The sequence below is a fragment of the Bufo gargarizans genome, chromosome 9 (assembly GCF_014858855.1).
Source record: "Bufo gargarizans isolate SCDJY-AF-19 chromosome 9, ASM1485885v1, whole genome shotgun sequence".
Classification (NCBI taxonomy): Eukaryota; Metazoa; Chordata; class Amphibia; order Anura; family Bufonidae; genus Bufo; species Bufo gargarizans.
In genome coordinates, this window is record NC_058088.1 from 74,014,712 (window position 1) to 74,038,825 (window position 24,114).

General features: G+C 40.1%; 1 protein-coding gene across 1 annotated transcript in view; it reads left to right on the forward strand.

Annotated features, from left to right (window-relative positions):
• AFF2 (AF4/FMR2 family member 2) overlaps window positions 1-24,114 on the forward strand; it is a 614,371-nt gene that overhangs the window by 335,911 nt on the left and 254,346 nt on the right. The gene's annotated exons all lie outside the window — the stretch shown is intronic.

Sequence of the window (24,114 nt, forward strand, 5' to 3'; positions counted from 1 at the left end):
TGCTACGGACACGACTATCTATCTACACTGACCAAAAATATAAACGCAACACTTTTGGTTTTGCTCCCATTTTGCATGAGCTGAACTCACAGATCTGAAACATTTTCTACATACACACAAGAGCCATTACTCTCAAATATTGTTCACAAATCTGTCTAAATCTGTGTAAGTTAGCCCTTCTCCTTTCCTGAGATAATCCATCCCACCTCATAGGTGTGGCATATCAAGGTTCTGATTAGACAGCATGAATATTTCACGGGTGTGTCTTAGACTGCCCACAATAAAAGACCACTCTGAGATGTGAAGTTTGTGGGTGAGCGGTTTGCTGACGTCAACGTTGTGGATCGAGTGGCCCACGTGAGTGGTGGTGGGGTTATGGTATGGGCAGGCGTATGTATTGGACAATTATTCTATCCATATTTTCATTGTGATTTGCTTCTGAAATTTGTAGTTCTATATTTCTGCGTGTAGTTCTATTTTTCCTGTAACGATAACAAGAAATAGAGTAACGATAACAAGAAATAGATGGAAAATTAATGGCTACCCATTCCTTTTTCTTTTTTCAACCTCTTCAATACTACTTAATGGGAAGTGTTAATGGACCACTTACTAAACTAGACAATAAATGACACATGCTGTGCTTGTTTTGTAACTGCCAAATGAGGTGGAAATCAGTGGATCAAAGGTAGATGGATGCCAATTTTGACAAAACACAAATTTGAAATCCCACTGAAATATACTGGCTGCACTGTCATTACCTTACCTTATACATCTGTTCATTTTATCTAAAAACAGGGTGAGAAACAATCTGAGAAATTGAAGAGTAAATCCTTAAATAAAATGTCCTTGTTTGAGCACTAGGTGGCTTTTAGATTTACCTGTGCTGTATCCTTCTTGTGGTCAACGATTAGTTTTCCAGAAGAGGGTGATATTCCCTATGTTAATACAGAGTTAAAAGAAGCTACATTTAGTCTGCCTGCAGCCACCACTAGAGGGAGCTTAAAGGCTTACCGCTTAACATACTGTTTTATTATGGTGCTGTATAAATTCTTTGCAATAAGCACCTAAGCTCCCTCTAGTGGTGGCTATATTTAGTTATTTGTGTATGTAGGAGATTTGGTGCTTTGCATTAGAAAAAATGAAGCATGACCACTGTGTTTAAAAATTAATCCTCGTCAAATTTTTACTTATTTAGGTGGTAAAAATTATGTTCAAAAAGGGCATTCACTTTGAGGAAATGTTACTTTATAAGGACAGCTACAAACTGTGTTCATAAAGAAGGATTTATGTGGTGTTGAATGTGCCTGTGGTTCACTGACCCCTGAAATGGGCCAAGCACAGATAAACCAGCAAAGTATCAAACTATTAAGATAAAGGAAAATTATCCCACTTTGTTTCCCACTCACCATGACATGTGAGACATACATTTTGCTATGGCTTTTTTTTTTCTCGTAGCAATACCATTAATGATCCTTTGCCATTACAAAACAAAGAATACAAACACTTGTGTATTTAATTGACTTCCTTTGGAAAAGCAATTGTACATTTCTGGCAACCTTATTCGTGAAGTATTAAATTAGAGAGTTATCTCCCAATTATAGACTCCATTCATCACAGGAAGGAGTTTAAGACCAACTGTCAGGAGGAATCCGCTGCCTTTTTCTGCCAGCGGAGAAAATGTTCCTCAAGATTAATAAGTGCACAATAAAAGCTAATTGCTGTCATATTGTCCTGATTTACGGTGATTTACTTCTTCTCAAAACCAACACTAAGATTACGACTTTATAATAAATTGAAAAAATAACAAAATGCCACATTAACTGGTTAAACAGCAAGAGGTAATATTTATCCATGTGTTCTCATGTTGGACATAAAGCTTGATAATAATTATCTCTTATCATTTTATAGTGGATGTTTAATATCTTCGCCACTGTTCAGCGTAGATGGTCTTATCTGTTTTATGACATTTTGTGTTTGTGGAGGATTAAATGGCAAAAATAAATGTTAGTTTATGCAGGACTATATTCTGTGATATAAAATTATCTGTACCTACCCTATTATCTACTACCAGGTTTTCTTTAGTAATTTTTACTTTAACTTCCTATATAAATAAGAGGAAATATTCACAAAAGTGCAGCTTTCCATTAAAAACAGTAAATTGCAAAAATCTGAAATAAAATGATGTTATGGATTACAAAATAATTTACCAGTATGTGAAAATAGGGAATTATTATTAAACTAGAAACACACTAAATACTTTTTCATGATTCTGAAATCTGTGATTTATTTAGGACCATGTGGCTATTTAAAAAAAAAGTGTTAATTTAAAGACAACTTATCAAAAGCTTCTTGCAGTCCAACCACAGGCAACATTAAAGAAGCCACAGCGTTTTAAAGTAAAACATAGGGGGTGATTTATTAATCTGAAATACGCCTAAACTAGGCATATTTCAGGAGCAGATTGCAGCACAATGGTTAGTTGCCCAGCAATCTGCGTCTTCTTCCCGCTCAAGCCAGATCTAAAATTGTGGGTGTATCATGGGCGGGGAAGGGGACAAGCTGGCAAGCCATCTCAATTATCATTTTTTCACACCTGTTTTAAGCATAGGAATTGATGAATGAGACGCCCTACGCCACGCCCATAATTTTATTTGACCCAAGACATTTCGGATTTGGATACTGGTCTTAATAAACATCCAAATCCAAAATGTCTAGGATCAAATAGTTACAAATATCAGAGAAAAAAGAAAATTGTAATTATTATCTCCAATCGGCATAGAAATCTAAAAAGAAAAAGGATGGTAGGTATTGTAGGTTAAAAAAAAGGACAAATTTACTGTATCCCGATTAACACTGAGGGGAGCCTGGGTTTACACTGGATTGAGTGTGCCGTAGTTGTCCCAGAGAATCCATATCTTTGAGAACTTATCAACAGAATGATGGATCAGTGTATAAGATATTCCCGGAACTGAGCATATAAATTTGAAGGAAGGGACTAACACTAGCAATTAGCCTCTAGGTGGGACATTCAGAATGCATGTCAAGGGTTCAAGGTTGATAGGGTTCCTTAATACCAACTGTAGTATTTAAGCTACCTCTCTCCAGTATGGAGTGATCATTAGCCACATCCAGAATATGTGACAGAGTGAGCAACCAAAGGATGAACATCTCCAGCAAATGTCTTATATCAACGAAATAAGTTTATGAATCAGTTACGGTGTTTGATTTATTTGATTTTCCTTATAGGTAGTGAATAATGAGCTCTTGGGTGCCCTAGACCATATCCCCTTACACACTTCTGGTGATATTTCCTTGCCCAACCACCTTTCCCATCATAAGATATAAGGATGTTTATAATCAGACTGATAAGCATGCAAGTTCAGCATCAGATAAATATGGGAAATGAGACCCTTTTCTGAAGGTCCCCCCAAACACACCTGCTCAAATGAGGTAAGCAGGGCCATGTTCAAAGACTCAAAAAAGAAGCAATAGTAGTGAACTACTGTATTTGACTGTAAGTAAAGGCAGCAGTTGAGAGAATTGGATATTTGTCTATTCATTTTCCAAAAGGAAGGAATTTACCCATCAAGATGTCAAATAAATCTACAAAGTAGAAAAGCCCAGCTGCAGCCCAGGGCCGCACTGCAGGTGAAGACATGCTAACAGGGGGATGAGGGGTGTATAGGAAATGCGCAAGGGTGGGTCAAATAGATGCTAATTGGTATCGGATCCGACATCGGAACCAGATTTCTTTTGTAAAGGCCAGAGGGCCAAGTAACTCACAGGATGGAATATGAGGTGGCTGGCTCCATATCATAGCGCATGATTGGATTGGGGCTAATCAAACATGCTCCACCTCAGTCCACGGATTATAAGAAAATAGAGTAGACCAAGAGGCAGACAGATTTCCTTTAAAGATGACATGTCACCACAAAATGCAGTGTAATCTAAAGGCAGCAGGTTATATAACAGAAAACATAGTAACATAGTACATAAGGCCGAAAAAAGACATTTGTCCATCCAGTTCGGCCTGTCATCCTGCAAGTTGATCCAGAGGAAGGCAAAAAAACCCTGTGAGGTAGAAGCCAATTTTCCTCACTTTAGGGGAATAAAAATTCCTTCCCGACTCCAATCAGGCAATCAGAATAAATCCCTGGATCAACGATCTCTCTCTAGTAGTAAAGATTAAGTAAATCTTGTAACTTATATACAGTGGATATAAAAAGTCTACACACCTCTGTTAAAATGTCAGGTTTCTGTGCTGTAAAAAAATGAGACAAAGATAAATCATTTCAGAACTTTTTCTACCTTTAATGTGACCTATAAACTGTACAACTCAATTGAAAAACAAACTGAAATCTTTTACGTAGAGGGAAGAAAAAATATAAAAATAAAATAATATGGTTGCATAAGTGTGCACACCCTTAAACTAATACTTTGTTGAAGCACCTTTTGATTTTATTACAGCACTCAGTCTTTTTGGGTATGAGTCTATCAGCATGGCACATTTTGACTTGGCAAATGTGCAAAAACAGTCTAACCCTGTCAGTTTGCGAGGGCATCTCCTTTGCACAGTCCTCTTCAGATCACCCCACATATTCAGATTCAGGTCTGGGCTCTGGCTGGGCCATTCCAAAACTTTAATCTTCTTCTGGTGAAGCCATTCCTTTGTTGATTTGGATGTATGCTTTAAGTCGTTGTCATGCTGAAAGATGAAGTTCCTCTTCATGTTCAGCTTTCTAGCAGAAGCCTGAAGGTTTTGTGTCAATATTGACTGGTATTTGAAACTGTTCATAATTCCCTCTAGCTTAACTAAGGCTCCAGTTCCAGCTAAAGAAAAACGGCCTCAAAGCATGATGCTGCCACCACCATGCTTCACTGTGGGTATGGTGGTCTTTTGGTGATGTGCAGTGTTGTTTTTGCGCCAAACATATCTTTTGGAATTATGGCCAAAAAGTTCAAACTTGGTTTCATCAGACCATAACACCTTTTCCCACATGCTTTTGGGAGACTTCAGATGTGTTTTTGCAAAATGTAGCCTGGCTTGGATGTTTTCCTTCGTAAGAAAAGGCTTTCGTCTTGCCACTCTACCCCATAGCCTAGACATATGATCAATACGGTAGATTGTTGTCACACGTACCACACAGCCAGTACTTGCCAGATATTCCTGCAGCTCCTTTAATGTTGCTGTAGGCCTCTTGGTAGCTCCCAGACCAGTTTTCTTCTCGTCTTTTCATCAATTTTGGAGGGACGTCCAGTTCTTCGTAATGTCACTGTTGTGCCATATTTTCTCCACTTGATGATGACTTCACTGTGTTCCATGGTATAGCTAATGTCTTGGAAATTCTTTTGTACCCTCCTCCTGACTGATACCTTTTAACAATGAGATCCCGATGATGCTTTGGAAGCTCTCTGTGGACCACGGCTTTTGCTGTGGGATGCGTCTAAGAACATTTTTAGAAAAGACCAACTAGAGCACTTGAACTTTATTTGGGGTTAATCACAGGCACTTTAAATGATGGCATGTGTATGCTGACTCCTATTTAACATGATTTTGATATGTTTGCCAAATTCTGAGCACAGCAACATCACCAGTTATGCAACCACATTATTTTAGTTTTTTTTTTCTTCCCTCCACCTATAAGATTTTAGTTTGTTTTTCAATTGAGTGGTACAGTTTATAGGTCACATTAAAGGTGGAAAAAGTTCTGAAAGGATTTATCTTCGTCTCATTTTTTTACAGCACAGAAACCTGACATTTTAACAGGGGTGTGTAGACTTTTTATATCCACTGTATTTTTATCTCCGCTATTTCTGACCTCATTGTTCAAGTGGGAGGTGGTTGATAGCATTCCCTGTGTAAAAGTTTATATGGAGGAGATAGCTGTCACTGACTAATGTCACCACCCCAGGGAACAATAAACTCAAAAATAGATTTTAATGTGAAAATTACAAGTTTTACCAATTTTTTTCCTGCAAAACTATATATCAATCTCCTCAGCTCCTCCTGCTCCTCTATAACACACTGCATTTCATTTCATAGTGACAGGTCCTCTTTAAAATATGCTTTCTATATGGAAAAGGGAGTGACAACCTTTCTGGGTGCCAAAGAAAAAAACATTTTTTAGCTCCATGTACTGCTTCTGTTCTAAGAAAAACTCAAGGCTATCCATAGTGCACATCCAAAAGTAGTGGTATATGACATAAGAACTGAAAAAACACAAGCATGTGTGACTGCTTCCTCATCCCAGTAGGCAAAACAATGTGCATAGGAAAAGATAACATGTCTCCTGGTAGTACTGCCCCGACCCCTTCTTCATAATAAAATAACTGAATAGTAATAGAAAACATAATACAACGTACTATGTCAGGAACTATGTCCCAGGCTGCATTTCCCACTGCCTGGCAGTCGGGTCAGAAGGTTCTCCCAGCATATATAAAAACATCCACCAGTCTGCCAAAAAGCTGAAAAATGACCTGTTCCATATGTTTTTCCACCATCTTCTGCATGATATCTGATTGACTAGAGTTTGAAATGTTGACAGCCAAAGGGATAGGTTTTAATTCATTTGGTTTTTGGATTGACTCTTTATTTATTGGGTGCATTTAAATTTTCCAGTTTTAAACTTAACCACTTCAACCCCCCTAGCTGAAACACCCTTAATGACCAGGCCACTTTTTACACTTCTGCACTACACTACTTTTACTGTTTATTGCTCGGTCATGCAACTTACCACCCAAATGAATTTTACCTCCTTTTCTTCTCACTAATAGAGCTTTCATTTGGTGGTATTTCATTGCTGCTGACATTTTTACTTTTTTTGTTATTAAACAAAATTTAACGTTTTTTTGCAAAAAAAAGAAAATTTTCACTTTCAGTTGTAAAATTTTGCAAAAAAAACGACATATATATAAATTTTTCGCTAAATTTATTGTTCTACATGTGTTTGATAAAAAAAAATGTTTGGGTAAAAAGAAAATGGTTTGGGTAAAAGTTATAGCGTTTACAAACTATGGTACAAAAATGTGAATTTCCGCTTTTTGAAGCAGCTCTGACTTTCTGAGCACCTGTCATGTTTGCTGTAGCCCAGACAGTAGAAACAACCCACAAATGACCCCATTTCGGAAAGTAGACACCCTAAGGTATTCACTGATGAGCATAGTGAGTTCATAGAACTTTTTATTTTTTGTCACAAGTTAGCGGAAAATGATGATTTTTTTTTTTTTTCTTACAAAGTCTCATATTCCACTAACTTGTGACAAAAAATAAAAACTTCCTTGAACTCACTATGCCCATCACGAAATACCTTGTCACTTTTCCAATTTTTTTGATACAAAGTTGGCATTTGACCAAGATATTTATCTCACCCAGCATGGGTATATGTAAAATGACACCCCAAAACACATTGCCCAACTTCTCCTGAGAACGGCGATACCAGATGTGTGACACCTTTTTGCAGCCTAGGTGGGCAAAGGGGCCTACATTCCAAAGATCACCTTTAGGATTTCACTGGCCATTTTTTACAGATTTTGATTTCAAACTACTTCGCACACATTAGGGCCCCTAAAATGCCAGGGCAGTATAACTACCCCACAAGTGACCCCATTTTGGAAAGAAGACACCTCAGGGTATTCCGTGAGGGGCATGGCGAGTTCCTAGAATTTTTTATTTTTTGTCACAAGTTAGGGGAATATGAGACTTTGTAAGAAAAAAAAATCATAATTTTCCGCTAACTTGTGACAAAAAATAAAAAATTCTAGGAACTCGCCATGCCCCTCACGGAATACCTTGGGGTGTCTTCTTTCCAAAATGGGGTCATCTGTGGGGTAGTTACACTGCCCTGGCATTCTAGGGGCCCTAATGTGTGGTAAGTAGTTTGAAATCAAAATGTGTAAAAAATGAGCTGTGAAATCCTAAAGGATGCTCTTTGGAATGTGTGCCCCTTTGCCCACCTAGGCGGCAAAAAAGTGTCACACATGTGGTATCGCCATACTCAGGAGAAGTTGGGCAATGTGTTTTGGGGTGTCATTTTACATATACCCATGCTGGGTGAGAGAAATATCTTGGCAAAAGACAACTTTTCCCCTTTTTTTATACAAACTTGGCATTTGACCAAGATATTTATCTCACCCAGCATGGGTATATGTAAAATGACACCCCAAAACACATTACCCAACTTCTCCTGAGTACGGCGATACCACATGTGTGACACTTTTTTTGCAGCCTAGATGCGCAAAGCGGCCCAAATTCCTTTTAGGGGGGCATTTTTAGACATTTGAATCCCAGACTTCTTCTCACGCTTTCGGGCCCCTAAAATGCCAGGGCAGTATAAATACCCCACATGTGACCCCATTTTGGAAAGAAGACACCCCAAGGTATTCAATGAGGGGCATGGCGAGTTCATAGAATTTTTTTTTTGGGCACAAGTTAGAGGAAATTGATTTTTTTTGGTATTTTCTCACAAAGTCTCCCTTTCCGCTAACTTGGGACAAAAATTTCAATCTTTCATGGACTCAATATGCCCCTTACGGAATACCTTGGGGTGTCTTCTTTCCGAAATGGGGTCACATGTGGGGTATTTATACTGCCCTGGCATTTTAGGGGCCCTAAACCATGAGAAGAAGTCTGGGATATAAAGGCCTAAAAAATTTTACGCATTTGGATTCCGTGAGGGGTATGGTGAGTTCATGTGAGATTTTATTTTTTTACACAAGTTTGTGGAATATGAGACTTTGTAAGAAAATAAAAAAAAAATCATCATTTTCCGCATTTTGGGCCCAAAAAAATGTCTGAATGGAGCCTTACAGGGGGATGATCAATGACAGGGGGGTGATCACCCATATAGACTCCCTGATCACCCCCCTGTCATTGATCACCCCCCTGTAAGGCTCCATTCAGACGTCCGTATGATTTTTACGGATCCACGGATACATGGATCGGATCCACAAAACACATACGGACGTCTGAATGGAGCCTTACAGGGGGGTGATCAATATAGACTACCTGATCACCCCCCTGTCATTGATCACCCCCCTGTAAGGCTCCATTCAGACGTCCGTATGTGTTTTGCGGATCCGATCCATGTATCCGTGGATCCGTAAAAATCATACGGACGTCTGAATGGAGCCTTACAGGGGGGTGATGAATGACAGGGGGGTGATCAATGACAGGGGGTGATCAGAGAGTGTATATGAGGTGATCACCCCCTGTCGTTGATCACCCCCCTGTAAGGCTCCATTCAGATCAAGGAAGTCTATATGGGATGATCAGGGCTTCATAAGTGGTTAATAAGTAACAGGGAGGGGTGTAGTGTAGTGGTGTTTGGTGCTACTTTACACAGCTACCTGTGTCCTCTGGTGGTCGATCCAAACAAAAGGGACCACCAGAGGACCAGGTAGCAGGTATATTAGACGCTGTTATTAAAACAGCGTCTTATATACCTGTTAAGGGTAAAAAAATCGCATCTCCAGCCTGCCAGCGAACGATCGCCGCTGGCATGCTGGAGATCCACTCGATTACCTTCCGATCCTGTGAACGCGCGCCCCTGTGTGCGCGCGTTCACAGGAAATCGTATATGCATCATTGTGCGCAGCGCTGCCGCCTCCGGGAACACGATCCTGTGTTAGGCAGTCCGGAGGCGGTTAATTAGACATCACGTAAATGCCCTAATCTAAAGTAAGGCTGTGCTGCTGACTGCTCCCTTTAAGAAAGTCTACATTTCTTTCTCCTGTTGCCTATCATGTAGTGTTAATTATCAGATTAGGCGGAATAGCTTTTAAAAGTTACATGATGGACGATTTAAAGCAATAAAATGCCGATGTCTGAAAGTGGTTACAGATACATTATTAATCCTCCCTAAGAAGAGTACATCTGCTTTTCAAGTGTATAATGTGCCGTCAAGTGTTTCTGATCTCTGAATATAGAATTTTATCTTCCTGGTGTCATCTAAAGAAATACTAAACATCTTTAGTTGAAAAGACGCCAAGCCTCGACCTGCGGAGAATGGCAGCTCCACAAAGTAAATGAGTGAATACTATTTAGCATCAACAGAGCTCTTTAGCCATAAAGAATTGTCTTTGCCAACATTTCAAACCATTGCAATTGATTTCAGCTGGAAACCAGAATATGACTTTGTGCCCTGGGCTGCCAAAAGAACTTTGGAGGGAAATGCTAAAGTAAGTTGAACTTTGAATTATAATTTCAAGGACTGTGTAGCGATACGGATTAATGCTTTAGCGCTGAATTTCAGAGGCTTTCTGATGCATCTACAGAGATAAAATATGCCTAGTCTGACAGCTCCAAAGGTCAATGCTAAAAGAAAATCAGGTGTCTTTTCTGTGAAGGTGCTGCGGTAGAAAGCCAAACTATTAATCTGTTGAGTGTGTGTATATGTATATATATATATATATATATATATATATATATATGTATATATATATGCATATGCGCAACGTCCATCGTTCTACTTTGACGTTAGGTAACTACGATTACAGCAATAGCCTAATATTCTTCTATTATCAGTATCAGTCCTTTTATAAGTAATTACCTAATAAGAAAGCAGATCATGATATCATCTTGCCACTGCTTATAAAGGGTGACATTAAGATTAAAAGTTGTTTATGGAATCATATGTGCGGTTCTATAATATACAAGTACAATATAAAAGTTCAGGAAAATGCATTTCTTTGTTATATTATTAAAAAATGTTCTCTTCAGGAGTGGACACATTCACATATAGACTGCAAATGACTGGTACTCCATAACAATACAAGTTATGGGCTGTTATAGCCTTCCTACGTTTTTGTGGGTCTGGCCATGGACTCGCAGTACTGACTTAATACCCAGACTGTCCGTCTGCCACAGCATGTGTTGGTTGGTTTACAATTGTTTATAAATAAGACTACTAGAACTGGAAGCAGCCTGTAAACTACCGGACCATATATGCCTTATAACAGGGGTAGGCAACCTCCGGACCTCCGTCATGCAAACTTGCTTTGCTCTTCTTAGAACTCCCATAGAAATATATGGAGCATGCTGGACAATGTTGTTCCACAACAGGTGGAGTGTTGAAGGTTTTTGACCCCCTGCCTTAACAGGAAAATAAGATTTTTGATTTGCATCGCCATATTCTGACCCAGATAACATTTTTATATTTATGTCTACAGAGCTCTGTGATGGCTCATTTTTTGTGGGGTGATTTGTAGTTTTCAATCTACTGGTGCCATACGAAGACATTGCCTGCAGCTGTCTGTTGTGTAAAACAGCAGAAATCCGGCGGCTTTGCAGTCCGCTCCACTCCGGAGCGGGTGCCATCTTTAACTTGTGGACATCTGCTGTACATGTATGGCGATGTCCTCAAGGGGTTAATAAGAGCAACTAACCATGATGTATCAGCAAAAGGATCCTATTCATTTCTATGGAAAACTTGGTACAGATGTGTATTAAAAGTGTAAATGATGTCAAGAATGGTAAAACTAACCCAATCTGATGGTAATTGAAATATTTTTGGAAAAATACTTTGTGCAGTATTAAAAAATTCCTACGAAGCTCGGTATTTGGCAAACCGATCAGTGTATGGACAGTTAAAAAAAAAGTCTAGTCAGTGGCATTTTGTGCTTCTTTTAGAGATGTTACTTTAAACTAATTTGCATAAACATAAACCAGATTTTTGCCTCTTGTTTTCATTCTCAGTAAATATTCGCTGTGATCACAATGCAGGGCTTTACATGATGCCACATGCTGTGGAGTGTAAAGATTAATTGCCATTCGGTTCGGCATCATAAACCACAGAGCTCTGCATGTTATCCTCAATTTTCCATTTACAATGCAATATAAGTACAGTTTACTTACTTTGAGGGCACATACTGAAAACAGGATTTTATTGACTACCCTATGTTAAGCCCTGTTAGCTACTGCGTTTGACAACCTTAATGCAAAGCTAAAAGTTACCATGCCTCAGTAATGCCAGAGATATAAGGATTTGCGGTTTGCTCTTGGGCTTTTATTTTATTGGTTACTTTGGAAATTTGGTTGCTTTAACTACCTGTCATAAATAATACAATGTTTTTGTTATATTAAGCAATAACTGGGGCAGGAGACAATAGGGGGAATTTCATTAAGCCCTGCACGCGAGAATTCTGGTTTCAAAAAGTCACAAACTAGGGCTTTTGTGACTTTTTTAGGTCATCTGCAAAATTTTGGGACTTGTTCCACTTTTACACCAGTCAGTGTTGAAAAGGTTAAAGCGTTTTTTTGAGATTTTGATACTGCTGAGCTATCATCAGGTGGGTGTCTGACACCTGAGACCCCCTCGTTCAGCTGTTTGAGAAGGCACTGGCGCTCCTGTGAGTGTCAAAGCTTTCTCCATGCTTACCAACTACATCGCCATACATTATATAGTGGCTGTACTTGGTCTCGCGCCCAGCCCCATTCACTTCTATGAGGATAGCTCATCAGTATCAAAATTTCAAAAAGACCCTTTAAATGAGTTTCATCCAGATGACTGGCGCTTTTTTGAAGAGTCTGAAAAAAAGTCCCAAAGCCACTCAACAAGGGGGCTGGTGCAGAAAACTGGAATAACATTTGTAGGCAAAAATTAAAGATGTGCCAAATAACATGTGCCGTTTGCTAACAAACAACAAAGACTTGCCAAAAAAGTGTGCATAGTGTTCCAATGCTGACTTGAGGAAAACTGACTTTAAATACTACCCTCATGATAAATTCCCTGCCAAAGTCTCTCCTGCTGGAGTCCTACTTCCTACTATGTCAAAGGGGTAATAGTAATAGGGGATTGCTGTGTGATGATTAAGGGCCCCACTTCTGGGACCCCCACAATCTCAAAAACAGGTAAACAGGTAAAAAAAACTGATAATACTAGTACCACACAGAGCCCCCCATATAAAATACCCCTTCTTTGTGGCCTCAGTAGATGCCCCCATAGTGCCCCCCAATAATGTGCCAGTAAAAAGGGACCCCCATATTGCTCCCCAATAATGTGTCAGTAAAAAGGGACCCCCATAATGCCCCCAATAATGTGCCAGTAAGTGTCCCCATAGATGCCCCCCATGTGCCAGTATCAAGTGCCAAACCCCCCCATGTGCCAGTATCAACTGCCTCTCTCCTCCCCCCCAGTCCCAGTATCATAGTGCCATCTCCCCCCCCCCACAATGAGCAAGTATTAAGTGCCTCTCCCTCCATGTGCCAGTATCATAGTGCCATCTCCCCCCCAATGTGCCAGTATTAAGTGCCTCTCTCCATCCCATCCACCTCCCCATGTGCCAGTATCATAATGCCATCTCCCCCCAATGTGCCAGTATTAAGTGCCTCTCTCCTCCCCCATGTGCCAATATCATAGTGCCACCCCCCAATGTGCCAGTATCAAGTGTGTCTCTCCTTCCCACCAACCTCCCCATGTTCCAGTATCATAATGCCATCTCCCCGCCAATGTGCCAGTATCAACTGCCTCTCTCCTTCCCCCCTATGTCCCAGAATCATAGTGACATCTCCCCTCCCAATGTGTCAGTATTAAGTGCCTCTCTTCTTCCCCCCATGTGCCAATATCATAGTGCCACCCCCCCCCCATGTGCCAGTATCAAGTGCCTCTCTCCTTCCCACCAACCTCCCCATGTTCCAGTATCATAATGCCATCTCCCCCCCCAATGTGCCAGTATCAACTGCCTCTCTCCTTCCCCCCTATGTCCCAGTATCATAGTGAAATCTCCCCTCCCAATGTGTCAGTATTAAGTGCCTTTCTCCTTCCCTCCCATTTGCCAGTATCATAGTGCCATCTCCCCCCTAATGTGCCAGTATCAAGTGCCTCTCTCCTTTCCACCCACCTCCCCTTGTGCCAGTATCATAATGCCATCTCCTCCCAATGTGCCAGTATTAAGAGCCTCTCTCCTCCCCCCCTATGTGCCAGTATCATAGTGCCATCCCCCCCAATGTGCCAGTATCAAGTGCCTCTCTCCTTTCCACCAACCTCCCCATGTTCCAGTATCATAATGCCATCTCCCCCAATGTGCCAGTATTAAGTGCCTCTCTCCTCCCCCCATGTACCAGTATCATAGTGCCACCCCCCCCCAATGTGCCAGTATCAAGTGCCTCTCTCCTTCCCCTCCCCATGTGCCTGTCACGACCATGGTTGTGGTCGTGACTCCTTGGTTCGCATGCTGTTGTCAGCGGTTTGTTTTATGTTGTCTTCCACAGGTGTGGGCTCTGTATCTTGCCTCACGTGTGGTTGCCGCTGGCAACATAAGGTTGTTGGCAGTGGAGCGGCCTGAGCGGTTGCTAGGCGCTTGCTGTCACGGCATGCAGTTGCCTCTGACAACGTGTGCTTTTAGTGTTCACTTTTATGTTTGGTATGAGGGAGTTTGATGTCTGTACACTTCCCCTTTAAGTGACACTTACCTGGTTTGGTGATGGAAGGGTTAACTCCTTTCCCAGTGTGTGTGTGAGTGTGGCCGCTTGGGCTATTTAGCTTCCTGCTGGATGGCAGAAGCTGAGGGGTACTTCAGCCATGTGGTTTTGCTGGAGTCATCTTCCTGGTTCATATACCATCCTTCCAGTAAGGGCCCACCCTTGCGGTCATAAAACAGAATGTCTGATGTTAAGTTGATGTTTTATGCTTTTGATATTTATTGCAGCTATGGATGTCCTGGTTACCTGTGTGTTTTGATGTGTGTGCTGTCTCCTTAGTGTTGGTGTGGACAGCGTATTTGAGCACGGGTTCCAGTCAGCAAGGCTGTGGCAGGTAGGTTTGGAACTAGTGTAGTTCGCCTGTCATATCCATATGTCTGTTTATGTTCCCCTTCTCCTTGCAGCTTGGCCAGTGAAACTCCTGTTCCTCCGTGCCTAGGAGGAACAGGTCATCTTACCCTGCTCCTAGTCCAGGGCCACCCTGAGGGCTAGTAGGGACTATAGGTTACGCTGTATGAGCCCTCCTACCATCAGGGTTGGCTCCTACGGTTAGGAGTCAGGGTCAGTGTTAGGGATGTGATAGGAGGTGACCTGCTCCCTAATTCTGTCATCCTGGCCGAGCAGCGACCAAACATCTTCTGGCATCGCATGGCTGAGGGTTTCCCCCATCCTCTGCCATGACAGTGCAGTATAATAGTGACATCTCCCCCAATGTACCAGTATCATAGTACCATCTCCCCCCTCCCAATGTGTCAGTATCAAGTGCCTCTTTCCTTCCCCCTGCCCCCCATGTGCCAGTATCATAGTGCTGTCTCCCCTCCAATGTGCCAGTATCATAGTGCCACCCCCCAATGTGCCAGTATCATAGTGCCATCTCCCCCCTCCCAATGTGCCAGTATCAAATGCCCCCCGCTACCCCCATGTGGCAGTAACATCCGGTATTTAAAAAAAAAACACTTCTACTTACCTCCATGTCGGCCTCTTTTGGCCTGTGTCCTGCGCTGTATGTCCATATATTGAGTCAGTGCTTGCATATTTCAGAAAAGTTTCTGCTGGGACTTGAACCTGCAACCTTCTGCATTAGAGGCAAAGCACCAAACCACACAGCTACAAGAGCTGCATAGCCTCTGACTGAAAAAATATGAGACTTGTACTGTAGACTCTGTTATAGCTTTGATAGTTAGTGTACATCCATACACATGACAGCTGCCCCAGCATACTCCTCAGCACTGCTACATCTATACACATAACAGCTGCCCCAGCACACCCAGCTCTGCTACATCTATACACATGACAGCTGCCGCAGCACACTCAGCTCTGCTATATTGCTAATATATGATAGCTGCCCCAGCACACCCAGCTCTGTTACATCTATACACATAACAGCTGCCCCAGCACACCCAGCTCTGCTACATCTATACACATGACAGCTGCCCCAGCACACTCAGCTCTGCTATATCTCTATATATCGATCTACTGTATAGTAATACTTACAGATATTTAGATATAGCAGAGCTGAGTGTGCAGGGGCAGCGTTCATGTGTATAGATGTATCAGGGCTGAGTGTGCTGGGGCAGCTGTAATATATATATATATATATATATATATATATAGATATAGCAGAGCTGAGTGTGCTGGGGCAGCTGTCATATATAGAGATATTGTAGAGCTGAGTGTGCTGGGGCAGCTGTCGTGTATAGATGTAACAGAGCTGTGTGTGCTGGGGCAGCTATCATATATACGGTTATAGCAGAGCTGAGTGTGCTGGGGCAGCTGTCATATAGAGATATAGCAGTGCTGGGTGTGTTGGGGCAGCTGTCATGTGTATAGATGTACACTGGCTAGAACAGCTAACAGAGTCTACAGTAGAAGGCTCATATTTTTTCAGTCAGAAGCTATACAGCTCTAATAGCTGTGTGGGTAAGTTCCTTGCCTCTGATACAGATGGTCGTGGGTTCGAGTCCCATTCATCTCTCTCTCCTGCTGCAGCACAGGCAAGGCATCTCTATCGCTGAGGGCAGCAATATAGATGACTATGCGTCGGATTTGAATTTTTAAAATGAGGTCGGGATTCGAGTCCACGAATCCTTCGAATCCAGCAATATTCGAGGGGTTCGTAGATTCGACGGATTCGTCGTCGAACCTCTAGTTATTACCTATCCTCTGGATAGGTAGTGTTTTGGGCGGATATTTCATATAAAAACATCGCTAATATAAATATTCTCACTTTATCATTGAGGTCATGTGGTATTCTATCCCTAATACAAGGCTACTGCTCCTCCAACTCTGGACAGACACTGGGGAAAATTAACTAATCCTGTAGAAAGCACAAACTTAGAGAGGCAGTCTAAATATGTGCCAAATTTATCACAGTGGCTCGGACAGGATTATAAATTTGGTAGGCTTTTGTCTTACTTTATACCTCCTATTGTTTGTTTTACACAGAATTTTGTATCCAAATATTGGTTAAATTTGGCCCATCTTGGACCATACCCTTCCCCACTAAGCCAAACCTTTTCCTTCTAAGCCCCATCCTCTTACATGCTAGGGGCAGTGGATTTTTCTAAAACTAGATGCTGCAAAAAACTGGCAAAATTGCACCACATTGCACCAAATACTACAAGAAGGTCTAGAAGCAATCATGCTAGCAAATGTGGGCCGTAGTTGTTAAAATCTGGATTATTTTTTTTGCCACTATGAGGTGGCCAGTCTATGTAAAGGTGCATATAGCCTCAGTTAAGTCCTATAGGTTTGTCGTTCGAAATGGCCATTGTGGTGACAATAGACTATATGGGGGTCATTTATTAAGACCAGTATTTTAGATGCCGTTCTTAAAAAAAAGTCCTATAGCTGGCGGTGGAATGCTGATGTTATGAAGAGGTGCTGGCCCGTCCCCTTCCCCGCCCATGTCACGCCTACTTATTTAGACCTGGCGTGAGCAGGGAAAAGTCGCAGATTACGGTGCAACTAATTTAGGCGTATTTCAGCTCGTTAAATTTAAAAGCCCGGACTATGGGTTGAAAGCTTTTACCCACACGGTTATATTGTAAATATTGTGAAACTATGAGGGCATTAAACCTGTCGTTTCTGATGCTTCCAGCTTAAAAAGTATTGCCTAGGAAGTATGGAATTGTGGCAAGTGCTTTTAGTATTATGATAGTAGCACAGTATCAGCAGTTAGTAACCTCATCCACAATTTTCTGGTGTCCGCATGGAGAAGTTGTTTGTATGTGTCTCATCTATATCCATACATAATCTTTAGATCCATTCTGATATAATCCATTTAGCTGGTTTAAGCATTAGGGATATGTTGAAAATGTAAAAAAGAGAAAAATATCAGCATTAAGCATAAGTTATAAGTTTTAATATGTAAAAGTCTGTTCTCTCTAGATCAACTAATTATATCAGATATTCACAATGAATATTTTAAGGTGTAAATTTTGTTACGTCAGTTGTAGTTCTGATATTAGAATTGTGGTCGGTTCATCTTGTATGGAGGTATATTGAGAGTGAACAAGAGCAGGGAAATTAACTAATAGGAGCAACGAGTAGTAAGGTTTTCCCCAAAGTACTACTTATTATCATAATTGGACCCTTATCCTCATTAATTTCAGTTAGCTACAGAAAGAAAGTCTACACTTCCATCATATTAGAACTGTAGACATAGAATTATTATAGTCCAGGACTTCTCTGTTTCTAAAGGTTCTACATTGACTAGTAAGCTTTATATGCTTTTCTGCCCATCGAATAATCCAGTTTGTTGGATAATCTGACTAATACAGTAGCAGGCCCATCAGTGTAATATTTATGTGTATCCAAGCTTTTTCCCTAATTCATGCTGGTGAAGAAATTTCCCTCTGTGCCATAGAACATCATTTATCGCTGACACAATAATGGAGTATTAAGAAATTGAATTATAAATGTAGTTTTAAAAGTTTCTTATAGCAGAAAAAAGTTGAGTTTGGGATTATTTAAGGCAAGTTTACATGGCTCAATTGTGAGGCTGATTATCTACTACAACCATTCCAGATAACAGGCCAGTGTAAATGTTATAATGATGATCAAGTAAAAATCCTTGTTCATCGAGTAAAATGATCCTTCATTCAGCACATTAAATCATTGATTCTGGGCAGCAATTTGTGCAATCTGTTGCCCAAAAACAATAGATCTGTATGAGGATGCGTAATAGTCATCGCTCGTCCTCATACAGTGGAGATAATTGGTGCATGTAAATGAAGAGCAGGCATATATTGGGAACGAACAGTCCATTCCCAATAATTTCCTGCTCAAAGACATCTGTATATACGGTACGGCCCCTTGTTCTGATTAATTTTGGAAGTTCCAAAGGCCAGACTATAACTACCTAACAATAGGTCATGAGTGTTTCAGCCCCAGAAAAAAAAACTTTAAAGGGGATATCCAATCCCTTTAATAACCCCTAAAATGCCCTGGCCCCTCCTCAAAAACATACTTACCTGTTCCCCTGTACCTGTGTCCCTCTGAATCCCTACATGGCCGCTGCTGCCTCTCCCCATCATGTAGATTAAAACATCTGGCGATGGGGGGAAAGCCAATAGCATGCCATAACGGTGACCAGCCTCCCTAGCATCGTGGGTGACGCAACTTTTTTTTCTTTCTATAACCTTAATACACCCCCCCCATTTCCTCCCTACCCACCCCTTTGCGATGTGTCTCCCATTACTATGGAAGAGGAGGAATACAGGTGGATAATGAAAAAATGAAAACAAGGGACTTTAAATATTCCATTCTTCCCATACCTTGAGCCATTTATCCAATTCACAATGTTTGTTCTCTTCTACAGCTAAACTGGTATGTGTTGCCTTTTACTGTAGTTGTAGCATTCTGTTCATGAACCAGAAGGATCAGAATGAGTAGGCCCTTCTCTAATATAACAGTATGGGAAATTAGGTTGAATTGTGGGAAATGTGTATGGTAAGATGACAGCATTCTGAAAAGATATTGCAAGATTATCATACATAGGCAATGTTGCCTCTGTAGCTGCTCTTTGTGGAAACAGCTCTTCAACTATAATCTGTCACACAAAACTGTAAAGATAGAGCATCCTGTTTCAATCATTGCATGCTTTTTAAATAGGCGGCTATATTTGTATAACTTTTTGTACTATAATTCATATTATAATTTAAAGAAGGAACTACTCCCATTAAATATAATAACACATTAAAAAATCCTTGAATTTATGGACGACTTTGCTTTGGCATAACTGCTCATTAATTTAAGTCTTTCACATTACTTATGAGTTTCAATTTTACTGTTTTAACTAGTTTAATTTTATTTCTCATTAGCCGCTGGATTTAGCTCTAGTGGAGACATACAATTAATTAATAAAGCTTTAAAAGCCAAAGAAAATGAGCGACTTTCAAAAATTGTTTCTTTTCAGCAATCAGATACTTTAAGACTATAAAGAATGTACTGCTAAGATATCCTTTGATTTTATGAAATAAAATAACCAGACCTGAAACAACTGTCCTCTAGTTGGCAAATAAGCATTCATTAAAAAAAAAAATGGTGTGGGAGATTGTTAAAACTAGTGTTGAGTGAATGAAAGCATCCGAAGTGGAATTTGATCAGAAGTTTAGGAAAATTTCTTTTCACTGTGAATCCGAATTTCCTTGTGTTTTGTGGTAACAATTTTTTGTCACAAAGTGAAAGTAACAAGCCTGGGAATGCAGTATGACCCATAATGCTGTGCAGCCAGCAAATCAGCAGATTGCCATACTCTGTGATATCACAGCTCTCTGCCATTTCACTGTGAGCTGAGCTTAGGGAAAGATGTGCAAAGTGCTTATGCGCTAGGACCAGTGTTTCAGAAAGCTATTTACAGAAGAATATTGAATAGGGACAATGCAGGGACAGTGTAGGGAGATCACAGGGAGAGTTTTTAGACACTATGGGAAGAGCATAGGGTGACTGCAGGGACTGTGCAGGTTGAGTGTAATTGCTGTGTGCATCTTGTTGAACTGCTGCAACAATCCCTGTTAATCTGTTAGTTTATACATAGAATTACTGTGCCTCAATATTAAAAGGCGGTCTAATATATCTCCGTGTTTATCTTGTTGAACTGCAGCCACAATCCCCTTTAATCTGTTAGTTTATACATATAATTACTGTGCCTAAGTATTAAAGAGCGGACTAATATATTGCGTGTACATCTTGTTGAACTGTAAAAATACAGGCTTTTTTTTAGTTTTTAGTTTTGTTCTTCTGACAGCTCCGAACATTTTTTTCTCCACTACTTTACTGCCTCCATTTCTTTATTTTGCTCCACTATGGAGCCATTGCACTGTAGGGGGCGTGTATGGGTATTTTTTGCTTTACCAAAAAGTGCTATATGCTTTTCTTTTTGTTTAACAAAACGGATTAGCTATGAGTTTTGGTGCACTGCACAGTAAAGTAGACAGTGATAAATGACACCTGTAATACTGATGGCACAGTAACTACAGAATAGTTTAACTATGAATGTAGGTGCACTAGAACCTAATGCACATGGCTATACACTCCCTGCAATCTCCCTGCAGTTTAACTTCCAAGCCTTCACATTGAGATTGGGCCACCGAGTTGGATCAATAGGATTAGGCAGAGTGGCCTGGGTATACCTACCTGATTTATCGCGATTTGTGACAAATTAATTTGTAACAAATCAAATTTCTTGGCGAATCGGCTGAATCAAATTTTTCTAAACTTCTCTCATCTCTAGTTAAAACATTTAAACTGATATTGATCTAAACGTAAAGTGCTGTTACAAAACCAGAGAAATAGCGAACCAAACATACAGTATTATTCTGACTATAAGGCCTCGTTAACACGTTCATATTATTACACTGTAGAGGCTCTCACAAAGTCATATTATGGTACCTATTAAAATTGTGGAGACTTAGTGAATGTACATACTCCTCCCATTTCATAGGAAAACAATTAAGGTTTTCTGCTGTCAGATTCTATTTGATGTTACATTCCATTAGTTGGGGTAATATTAAAGTGCGCCATATGTGCTAATGCCTTCATATTGGGAAGCCACAGGTATTTTGTCTTCCTTAGTACAGGTTACTTTATAGATAAAAAAAAACTTCCCCCAACAAGATGATGTTCGCTGCAGAACAAGTGTTAAAAGTTTTGTAGAATTGCATGTATGAGCATGGATTATAACAACTGGTCTACATACGGCTGTAATAAAGCTGAGTTTTCATTAGAGCTTTATTTTACCATATAGGAACCCTAAGAATGATACTTTTGGTCGAACAGACACATTGTGGTATTACAGTGTAACAGGCAGTGGGTATGGGCCCACTGTACTAAATAACTGGTTTGAGTTTGGGAATAATCCTAAGGGCATTATCATGGTCATCCTTTGGTTTTTACCCTTTAACCCCTATACAAGGATCTGGCATGAAGTAACAAGTAGTTGGTAAATAGGCAAAGGTCAGGGCCAACAGAGTTTGTGTAATTCTGTGGAACTAATCCGAGGTCAGGTCTAAAAGCAAAGGATCAGTACGGCCTTCGGTACACACCTTCACCTAATTGCGTTCTTGTCAGCAGAGATGAAAGTTACATACAGAAATAGTCTATGTAGGGGAAAGAAGGATCGGTGCATTGTTTATAATCTGCAGATTTCTGTTTAAACAGCCCAGAAACAATGATTTTGGTGTAGGCATCAACAATTAGCTATTGGTGATTAGTGATACCTTTACACAAGAAAATATCAGGAACACTCCTTCCTGATAATTGCCCCATTGATCGGCGCATGTAAAGGGTCAATTTCTTAAATTGTGTCATTTTAAAATTAATAACAACAATGATGCTTTTATAACACTGCCTATGAGAATTCCTCCTCATTTTGTAGGTGGCATCACACTTCCTAGTATACACTTTTTGGCTGACCGTCCAACATAAGACTTCAGTGAGGTGAAGCTTATAAAGATTTGCATGTAAAGAGGCATTATAGGTATTGTCATTTGACATTCCTGTTTGGAACAGGTAGGGCTAATGGGATTCAAATGTAGGCAGTTTCCATAATTCGGTTGCCCGAGGTATGAGTATGATTAAGAAAGAACAAAACAGCTCCCTACATAGCCCAATGGTCTGTCTGTCTGTAGCCATCATCTTTAATTATTTAAAAGGCTGACTGTAAAGCTAAATTGGCATGTAAAGGGTTCACTGTTGGGGTACACAGGGCACACCAAACTAAATTATTCTGATGGCCCATCTATCAGTTATACAGAACAGGTTTATGTTCACTAGATGCTGTTTATAAACTGTTATTTCCATTGCACATATGGGTTAAAAGAGCTGGAAACCCTTATGGTAACTTAATTATGAAAGAACCCAAAAAGTAATTTGCCCTTGCCATCATCCATATTAAGCTCCTTTGCCCCTGCTATGGCTGCGTCTCATCAGTATGTCAATGACTAGGACCACTAGAGGATCCTGGTTTGTCAACATGCCTATGTACTAGCATATGTTCTTATGTAGTATTGAATTTTTAATCAATCTATAAGGAGTTATATCTGGGATATACAGTATAACGTTATGAGGCCTAGAGTTAATTATATTACACTTTATAGACTCCATGATGTCTTTTTGGTAACTTTACAAATAAAGTAAAGCTATTTCTGGTTCCCATGATTCCATTTTACTATACTTTGTGATTTTTATTTTATGTTGTTAATAATGTTTCCTGTACAAAATCAACAAATTTTCCTTTGTCCCTATATATCATGAAATCACTGTAGGCTCTTGGCTAACATTACTATACTTCTTTGTATAGAGAGATTTATTAAGTCAACAATGATTGCTTAGCTGCCATGGATTTTAAGATTAGCCAAATGTCAAATGTTGGACAAGATTCAAATAAGTCAGGTACACCTACATGGTTTAATATGTCTTAAAACAATCAATTAAAAATGTAATTTTCTAGTGACATTTAGGTCAGAAAAGGGATTTCACTATGCAGTAGCTTTTCTCTTTTGACTTAAAAGACATGGCCAGAGTCAGAGAAACCGAACATAAAAAAAAAAAATGTTTTTAATTATTATAGTTAAAGTGGTTTTCCCATCTGGGACACTCATGGCATATTGGTAGATGTCTGATAGCTAAGGGTCAAACCTCTGGGACCGGCTTCTATCTCCAGAATGGGACCCCAAAGTAAAAGGACAGCAAACCACACATGTGCAGTCACCCTCCTTTTATTGTTGTTGGGATTCTGAAAATAGCCAATCCAGTGATCAGCCATTTTCAGAACTCCCATAACAAGGAATTAATAGATGATTGTGCCTTTTGCTCTGTAATCACAGCTAATAGTGAATGGAAAGGTTGCTCTGTATGCGCAATGTCTTCTCTATTCACGTCAGGGCCCTATCCCATACCTATCTTACATTTAAGTCATAGCCTACCCATATAACATAAATGTCCCCAATTGAACATGCCCTTTAATATGTATTTGTATGTACTGTATATAATGGTGCATATGACCTCATCACTCCAAATGAAGCAAGCACACTGATAGAGATGTTTCTCATACCTATATTATTATTATTATGACTTTATTTTGTACAGAGCAGGTATCTGTACTTCATAGAAGTACATGGGAACTTTGTAGGCCTCTGATACTGTATCTCCATATGCCTCTTATTTCATACATTGCTTCTAAAGGAGTGTTACCA